Here is a 10,205-nt window from a genome sequence, read left to right on the forward strand (position 1 = left end):
ATCCGTTGATTTTTCTTCCTTATTCTTTCTTGTACTCTCTTTATTACTTCTCCTCACAACAAACCTTACACAAGTGTAGAACAAAATTTGCCATGACCTTCTCAGCTTCAAAAGAGACATAAACAACACATGGTCAATGGAACTTTTCTCGAACTGAAAAAGATCGAATCATAAATAAATACAACAAACTCCAAAATAAAAAAAGAATTAGAGATCTGGAGGGAAGGACAATGAAGATGGACTTGCAGATTCTCTTTAGGTTATTCAGAATCCACATAAACAAAATTTTCCTATTAAGACCCTTTGATGAGTTGAACTCAAAATGGCAGTGATCTCCTTCTCAGACATACACACAATCATAGCAGCTAGACTTTCATTCAATTTATATTTTTTATTTTATTTATTTATTTAAAGTTTTTGCCTTGCGTCTTCTTTAAGCAAACAAAACAAAATAGGCACGGCTTCTTTTTTGTTACCTTTTAGAATCTCACGTTGCATGCAATTTATTATGGTGAATTCTATCATGTAGAAGAGAGATTCTTTTTATATGTGTAAAAATTTGTTGTCATTTTTTTAGTAGAACAAGTGTCTAGAGAAAAAATGTAATTAAAACTATAGTAGAAGACAAAAGCTAATCTTGGTGTGAAGTGTAGACCCCACTGCAGTGGATGAATTAAAGTATTTAATGATGTAAAATTGTTAAATGTGTGATTAGTTATTAATTATGAATGATAATGATGAGCTGATTTTTTTTTTCTTTAACGGAGATAAATTTTTGGGCCAGGCCAATTTTTTTTTTCTGGATTTGAGTCATAATTGATTTTTTTTATGAAAAATGAAAATAATAAATATAGTATTTTGTGGGTTTGGGGTTATTTGAGGATTTTTTATTTATATAAATTAAATAATTATATTATTTATCGATTTCCATTATTTCCAGTGTTTTTACCAAAATCCATTTTTAAGCATATTTTGTTTACAGTATAAACCAAATATAGTGAATATGATGAGATGTATATATTTCATTTACAGTGTAAATGAAATACGTGCAAAATACACTGTAAACAAAATACGAGTACCTGTAATTATAAAAAATTTAATTTTTCTAGGTATAAAAATATAATTTTTAAAATGATAAAACCGTATTAAAAATATAATTTTGACCGATTTTAAAAATAAAATTTGATATATATTTTTTAATTTAAATCTTATCTATATTTTAAAATTTAAACTAATAACTTGTTATTCTAAACGTTTCAATTAATATGAAAGATAGACGGTTTTAATGAGCGTTAACTCAAGTGACATCATTCAAAACTGCCCATTCAAACACATAATTTAAATCTGTCTATTTAAATCGAAGCGATCAAATCATAATTTAAAATGGCGATCACATAAAATTCTAAAAACCATCTCATTTAAATTAGTACTAAAAAAAATAAAGACAAAAAATTTAAAAATTTTGATAAACAAAATTTAAACGATATATAATTTAAATTTAAAAATTTTAATATAATTTGAAGGATATAATTTGAACATTTTCAATAGTAGAATACATGAAAAATCTTATAAAATTTGTTATATTAAAATGCCAAGTTTAAATTGCGTGATTTCAATTAAAACCGTTCGTTAATTGAAACGTTCCCATTCCTAGAATAACAACGTGAGAAAATTATTAATTTAAATTTTTAAATATAGATGAGATATAAATTAATTAAGGTAGAATTATAAGTTATATTTTTATATAAACTAATTTTATTTTTTAAATCGATCAAAATTATATTTTTAATACCATTTTATCATTTTAAAAATTATATTTTTATACCTATAGAAATTAAATTTTTTATAACTACGTATTTCGTTTACAGCGTATTTTGCACGTATTTCGTTTACACCGTAAACAAAATATATACGTCTCATGATATCACTATATTTCGTTTACACTGTAAATGAAATGCATTATATTTCGTTACAGTGTACATGAAATACGTGCAAAATTAATTCGTTTACACTATAAACAAAATATGCTTGAAAACGGATTTTGGTAAAAACACTGAAAATAATGGAAATCGATAAATAATATAATTATTTAATTTATATAAATAAAAAACCCCTAATTTAAATATGTTTTGTTTAAAATTAAAGATTAACCGCTTTAAATTTAACTAACACACAAGAAATTAAATTCTAAATTTAAATAACCATTCTAGCCGATAAAACAATAATTTTTTACAAATTCAGTTATTCACCGTATCTTTATTTTAAAAATAATTTACTAACAAGTAAAAATTTAAATAATAATTACTTAAATATTTTTGTTCACATTAACCATTACCTACACATAATTTATGTTATCATTAAATTAACCTACACATAAATGAATTAACAACTAAATTAACATTATTAAGTATAAAAAATCTGGTCATCAACACTGTATCTATTTTTTAAATTTTATAAAAAATGCCAATCCTAAACACTAAACCTCTTATCATTAAATATTAAAATACTTAGCAATCTAATTTTAGAATAAAAAACTTAAACTATCTAATTTTAATCTTTAACAATAAACCACAAACCCTAATTTCTTAATCATGAAATTTAAATTATCCAATCCTGAGCTCTAAACCATCCAACTCTAAATTCTAAACAATAAATTTCTAAATTTTAAATTCTAAAATTTTCTACACTAAAACCTAAATTCTAAATCATCTTACACTAAACCCTAAATCAGGTAACAATAAATTTAAATAACTAAACCATTTTATTTACAAGTTTAAAAATAATGAAACAACAAAGAATTTAAATGGCTATTAATATAATTTTAATATGTTAGACTTTATTTAAATATTATAAATACAAAGTAGATAACTATTTTTTAAAAATTTTTTATAAGGCTCATTTTTTAAAGGATTCATATTTTTAGCATTACTTATCATTCCATAATTTTAGAACGAATTAAATATAAAAAGAAAGAATAAAAAAATAGCAATAAAATTCACCTAAATGAATCATGAAGGAATGATATCATATCATATCCAATAATAGATAATACTCTACTTAATCTTTATATTAACTAATTCAATGTATAAAAGTGACAACATTCATTTTAAGGATAAATCATATAAATAAACTTTATGAGTTTCAAAATTTACATGAATCAATTACATATGATTCGAATTAGTAGGTGTATTAGTAAATCGAATTCATTGGAATCAATTTACTATGAAAAAATATTTTAGTGAAGACTATTTCATGTAAATCGAATCTATTGGATTTAATTTACGTAAAAAATAAATCCTAAACGAATTTATCATCAAAATAAATTCTAATCGAACAAAAATTAAATTCTAAATGCTAAAGCATTTTATTCTTGTGCACTATTATAATTTTTTTATAACGTAAATTATTTATCCTACTCTAAAAATTAACAATATAACTAATGATTAATTTACCTACTACAAAAATTAACCATATAACTAATAATAAAATCATAACTAATGAATTATTATAGTCTAAAACATTATTAAGAATAAGATTATTGAGAGTATTAGAATAAAAATAACATGTGAAAATACTAAACTAATATTTTCAAAAACACAAAAATACATTTTTCATGACAAAAAAGTGTCTACTTTTCATAAAAAAAATCAATCAACATCTACATCAACACAGAAAAAATCAATTAAGACTCAAATAAAAAAAAAAAATCAAATAACCCCAAAATCCATAAGATATTATGTTTATTATTTTTGTTTTTCATAAAAAAATTTTAATTAAGACCCAAATCCAGGGAATGGCCTGGCCTAGAAACTTAAATCCATTAAAGAAAAAAAAAATAGCTCATTATTATCATTCATAATTAATAACTAATCAACTTTACATCATTAAATATTGGTGAAATTAATTCAGTGTAGTGGGATCCACACTCTCCACCAAGATCTGCTTTTGTCTTTCACCATAGCTTTAATTGCATTCTCTTTCTAGATATTTATTTTACTAAAAAAATGACAACAAATTTCTACACATATAAAATGAATCTCTCTTCTACATGATAAAATTCACCATTTATTATTTATTGCTACTTTCACTTTGCACATTGGCAGATGACAACACCAAGCTAAGGTCTATTATAGTATTATTACACTTGAAGGAAATAGAGATCACAGCTTCTTGTTTTATGAACTTTTCTTTACGGTAATAATAGTTCACTTGGTTAGAGACTTTTTTCAATTTTTCTATAATAATATAAAATTTAAGATAAATTATTACTTTAAATTCTCTAAAATGTTATCGTATTTTGGTGACAAACTGAAAGGCAAGATATGTAATATAATAAGGTAGCTAGTTGTATGAGTTGTTAAAATTGTCGAGGTTGGTCATGGTTTTATTTGAGATAAAAGGGATGGCCAATTGGCCACAAAAAGATTATGTGTACTAGATCTGAATGTGGAATCCGGGATAAACTAAAAAAGTAAAAACCTATTTGAGGACCTTTTGAATAAATCATGATGTCCAGTCAAAAAATTCATATTAAAAGAATAATGATGAGGAATGTATTTGCATTGCTTAGCTTGAGATGTGAGACGCAGTTGCTAAGGAATTGGAACTCTGAGCAGAGAGTTGGATGCCCAATCGGAAAATTGGCTCGGCAGTTCACAAGGTCAGGCCAACTTATCCAATTGAAGTGCTCATCGATGAAGACATTATGGATGAAACAACATCCTTGCTCAATCCCGAAGCAAGTTTAGGCCGTAATTCTAATGAAGATGACGATAAGCAAGACTGCCAATTGGTGTATAATGAGTGCAAGATGCAAAGTGGTGCCACTTGTCCCTTGATTATCAAACACAAACATTGGATGATTGATAATTAAGAACTCACAATAATAGTCCAACCTTAAGCCACCGACGACCCACAATAAGAAAAAGGCCCATCTCTACATTGGCTCGACTCGGCTACAACACAAAGTGAGCCCGAGAAAAGGAGTTAGTCTAAAGTAATTTGGATAGACTTGATATCAACTCTCCTACAATACATCTAAATAATTCAACCAGTTGCAGACCCAACTTAGACCTCAGCTCTTTCTGTCCACTATAATCAGTACATGTGAATCTACACCGTTTATATAATTTATTTTAAATCTCAATGGTGCAAATGTGCAGAATACCAAATTCCTCTCAGATAGAGTGTCATATGCGAACCGCTTCCTACGCTTTATTAGAAAGGATCACAAAGGGAATCTTGTTTTGCCCTCTCTCTGAGTGGGTGTACGCTAGGTATGAGGTAGTGCGGAGAGGTTGGAGGTATTAAGTAGTTGTGTGTCAGGCATTGTCCCTGGGTGACAGGATGGGTGTACATGGTAATGGCACTACATAGGGTTAAACGGCTTAAGCTGAGCCGTTGTCTATGTGGGCTCGTTTCCCACTTATTTGGGCCAGTTATGGATCTTAGCTTGATCCTATTAGTTTATGTATGTCTAATATGATTGTAATTTTTTAGCCCTTTGTATAAGGCCCAGAAGGATAGACAGACTGGTACACAAAAAAAACTGTTGTGTTTAATATATTGTTGTTGAACTGAGTAAATTAGTGGTGTCATATTCTTTGTTTGGTAGTCGATAGTGCAAATATGTTATTTGTGATGAAAGAAGTAATGTTTTTTTTTTATTACTATTTGTTAGAGGCATGAAGATTTATAGATTTTAGGTTTGTTTATCTCATAAGTGATTATGTCATTGCACATTTGCACCTCCACGCTGGAGAGAGCGGGTTAGAAGACCTGCATTTAGTTTTAACTTTTGTGGTTAGCTTATACATGATTCATGCAGCGTGTTATGGGAAGCATTATATTAATGGCGCGAAATATTTAATAGAACAAAGGCGTGGCGTTAAGGTTGCAAAAGGTAGTAGCATTGTGCATGGAGAAGGGAAACATAAGAGAAACGAAGTTCCACATGCATAAGTATTTACTAGATGTAAAGAAGATGACATGATGGTAAGCAGTGACTGTTATTTTTAACTATTCTGGACGAAGACGAGGTGGTGTGTAAGAATCGCAATTTAAAATCGACCATCTAGATAATATAAAATAATAAATTAATTATTCGGAATAGGTTCAAAATTTAGAAGTCTTAATTTGAAATTTTAACGGTGAGATTTGAATTCAGCGAATTTTTTTGGGTAGGAAGATGTGATTTTCTGCGAAAAATTGCATAAAAACCTATACTGGTAAATTAGCCGATAGTACCGGCTTAAGTATGTCCGGTACTGTGTGAGAATAATAAAAACTGTAGAACAACTTAAGACAATAATTAAAGTTAAAAACCGGTGCTAATTCTAAAGGTTTTGCCAAAAGTTGGGTCAAACGAGCCAGAAACGCTAACAAGTTGGACCGGACCTAAGTTGGGCCTATATATCCTTTAATGAGCTTTTCAGCTAATTTCACCAACAAAGAAAGGAAGGCACGTTGGTTTGATAAGAGAAGGGAGAAGAGGGCTTGGCACTATTCACCTCCATCTTTCTGATACCATAACTTGAGCTACGGTGTTTTGATTGACGAGCCGTTTGCGGTCACACGAAGCTCTCGTTGAGCTCTTCATTTTTTTTGCAAACAAAGTTGGTAAGAACTCAAAACTCACATCCCAGTTCTCAGCCCTATATAATTTTGTGTTTTAGGTTTGGTTTTTGAGTAAATTTTTGTGATTTGGTTGTTTAGGTATCAACTAATAGTGAGAAATTGTTGGGTTTCATTCCTATTTTCCATGAATATGGTAAGGAACTCGTTTTTCTTATAGATTTGTGATTATTGATGAACTCTAGAATTTATTTTGGGTGTATTGCTTGTGGTGTAGTTTGAAATTGAGATTATTGGTGTTGATTTAGAGCATCGGTCTTGCGTTTGGTTGATTGTTGGTGATTTGAGACTTGTTGGAATCGATTTAGTATTTTGTGCATATTGAGAATCGGCCAAGGTATGTGGTGACCGGAATTCACTCCCCATACAAAAATGATGAATCCGTTCTTTTGGCAAGCGCACCAAAGTTATCGTCAAGTAATAACCCACAGTGGAGTGGGATCGTATCCACAGAGATTGGTAGATTTGAGCAATTTTAATCAATTGGTGAATTAGTCAAGCTAAGCAGAATAGATTGTGATGAAGAATTGTAAATGTGCAGAAATATAAATGAATCAAAAGTAAAGAAAAGCAGTAAATGGCAATAATGTAAAGTGCAGAAACTTAAATGACTTAATTGTAAATGGGAATGAGATTGACAGAATGTAAAGAAAGCTATAAAGAAAGTGGAAGATAAGAATGGGGGAATTCATTGAGATCAGGAGATGTTGTCTCTTTGGATTAAATCCAGCTCATATCCTCTTCAATCATGCAACTCATTGACCTCTTGGCAATCATGATTGATTGAGCCCCAATCCCTTGGTGACTAAATCTCTCAGATCTTGATCAATAGCCAATTCCTTGGTCTAATTGCTCATGAAGAGAGATATGCTTGGTCCCTGATTATACCACACATCATCATAGGTCCAAGTAGAGGGAGGATTATATGTCACCATATCCAAATACCAAAACCCAGATTCTACTCAAGTGTGAGAAGGGATTTCTAGCATGGTTTCATGTTCCTTTTCCAAGGTTCCCATGAAACCCATTTTGAATTCAACCCCTTTTCCAAGGTGATTGAACACTAACATTAAAACGAAATTTCTTCTAGCAAATCAAAGAGAAGATGAAAAGAAGAAGAAATTCACTATCATTAATCCATCAAGTACAACAGAGTTCACTCTCTCAATGAGAGGAAATTTAACTACTCATAGCTCAGAGAAAAGAACAAGAGATGGAAAAGTGAATCTAACTATGCTTCAACTAATAGCTCAACTGCTTAACCTCCTTTTTCAGTATCTTTAGGGGATATTTATACTACTCATAGCACTAGAAAATAAAAGAATTACAAAAAGTGAAAAGAAAAATACAATTTGGAGTGAAAAGAAACTCAATAAACATGATCACCACCTGGCGTGTGAGTGGCGCTTCAGTGGCATGCCACGCCTAACTCTGAATCTGGCTTGGCGTGCCACGCCCAACTCTTCAAGTGGCACGCCTTCCTTCATTGGCCTTGAAGAACGAAATTCTCGCGCGATCTAGAATTTTCACAATAAATTCGCGTTGTAAGTATAGCTCCTAGACTGACAAGAATTCCTTTCTTACAAAAGTTTTTGGTTGTCACAAGTAACAAACCCAATAAAATTTATAAACCGAAGTATTCAAACCTCGGGTCGTCTTCTCAAGGAACTGCAGGGAGGTGTTCTTATTATTAGTTATGAAAAACAGTGTTTTGGGTTTTAAAAGGTTTGAACAAGGGAAATAAATTGCAGGAATTAATAAATTAATAACTAATAAAACTCTTGGCAAGGTATGAAAATTTGGAAGTCCTATCCTAGTTATTCTTATCGATGGTGATGAGAATTGAGTTTTAATCCTAGTTAAACTTTGATTGAGCATTACTTGTCGGTTTGGAACTATACTTGCAACGAAGTTATTTCCTTTAACCGAAAAGAAATTCTAAGCCGACGGTTATATTTCCAAGAACTTTAGGTGTTTTCATCAAGTGTAGGGAGCCGCCTGTAGAATGATCCAGGGACATTTGTGCTATATCTAGGAGTCCATCATAGACGATATCCAGCTTGACCCAGTGGGTGATGATGTAGGATTTTTGTCGGTAAAGAATTTTTCAATGAAATCTCGTTGCAAGTATAGTTCTAAACAAACAAACAATCCTCAATCAAAGTTTAATTTGTTTGTCACAGGTACAAACCCCAATAAAAATAAACCGAAGTATTTAAACCTTGGGTCGTCTCTCAAGAAATTGCAGGGAAGTGTATATGTTATTGGTTATGAGTTGTATATTTTTGTGGTTTTGAGATAGTGGACAAGAATGTAAATGACAAGAAAGTAAATGAAACTTAAATGATACAAAGGTCTTGGCAAGGGTTGATGGTTAAGGATCTCTATCCTTGTCACTAACCACAACATGATAATTTCAAGGATCAATCCCATTAAGTCATCCTCTAACAAGTGAAGGAAAGTCAAATGAGCCTTATAAATCCCAATCCATAAGTCCTAGCTACTCACTAATGGACTTAGTAAAAGCTAGTGTCAATGGACACCAATTATCAATCACTTGGACATTAGCAACTCAAGGTCACCCAAGTTACCATCCCAAGCCAAGAGTAGAAAATCTACTCGAAAATCCAATTAAGTATTTTATCAAACACTTGGAAGGCACAAAAGGAAAGCAAGGTAAAATTGTAAGAAATGAAAAATCTACAACTACCAAAGCAAGAAAACAATAATAGCAAAGCAATTAAACAATAAGAACATCAAACATAAATTGCATTAATTGAAATCAAAGGAAACAAAAGTGCATGAACATAAAAAATGACTAGAATAAGAAATTAACAAAAGGAACTAAAAGAGTAAAGATATAGCAACAAGAAATTGAAAGGAAAAGTAGATGAAAACAAGAATTAAAACCTAGATCTAAGAAGAGATTTGAATCTAATCTAACCTAATTCTAAAGAGAAAATAGAGCTTCTCTCTCTAGAATTCTAACCTAAAACATGATGAAAACTCAACTATGACTACTCGGTTCATTCCCCCTTAAATTTCTAGTTCAATAGCATCAGAAATGGGTTGGATTGGGCCCAAAATGCTTCAGAAATCGCTGGTCACGTGTTGCCTTTAATTGAGTCACGCTGATCTTGCGACGTGCATGCATGGACGACGTGTACACGTCACCTAACTACAAGGCAATTATGGCAAATTACATATCATTTTGAAGCCCCGGATGTTATCATTTTGAGGTCAAGATTGACAACTTAGTAATTCCTTCATTTCTTCATGTGTTCTCCATTTTTACATGCTCTTTCTTCATTCCCTCAATCCAATCTTTGCCTTCTAAACCTGAAATCACTTAACAAACATATCAAGGCATCAAATGGAATCAAAGTGAATTAGATTTATCAATTTTTAGGCCTAAAAAGCATGTTTTCACTTTTAAGCACAATTTAAGGAGAATTTACAAAACCATGCTATTTTAGTGAATAAATGTGGGAAAAGTTGATAAAATCCTCTAAATTCAACATAAGATAAACCCTAAAAATGGAGTTTATCAACCTCCCCACACTTAAACAATA

The sequence above is a fragment of the Arachis ipaensis genome, chromosome B5 (assembly GCF_059453495.1).
Source record: "Arachis ipaensis isolate K30076 ecotype BB chromosome B5, ASM5945349v1, whole genome shotgun sequence".
NCBI classification, from domain to species: Eukaryota; Viridiplantae; Streptophyta; class Magnoliopsida; order Fabales; family Fabaceae; genus Arachis; species Arachis ipaensis.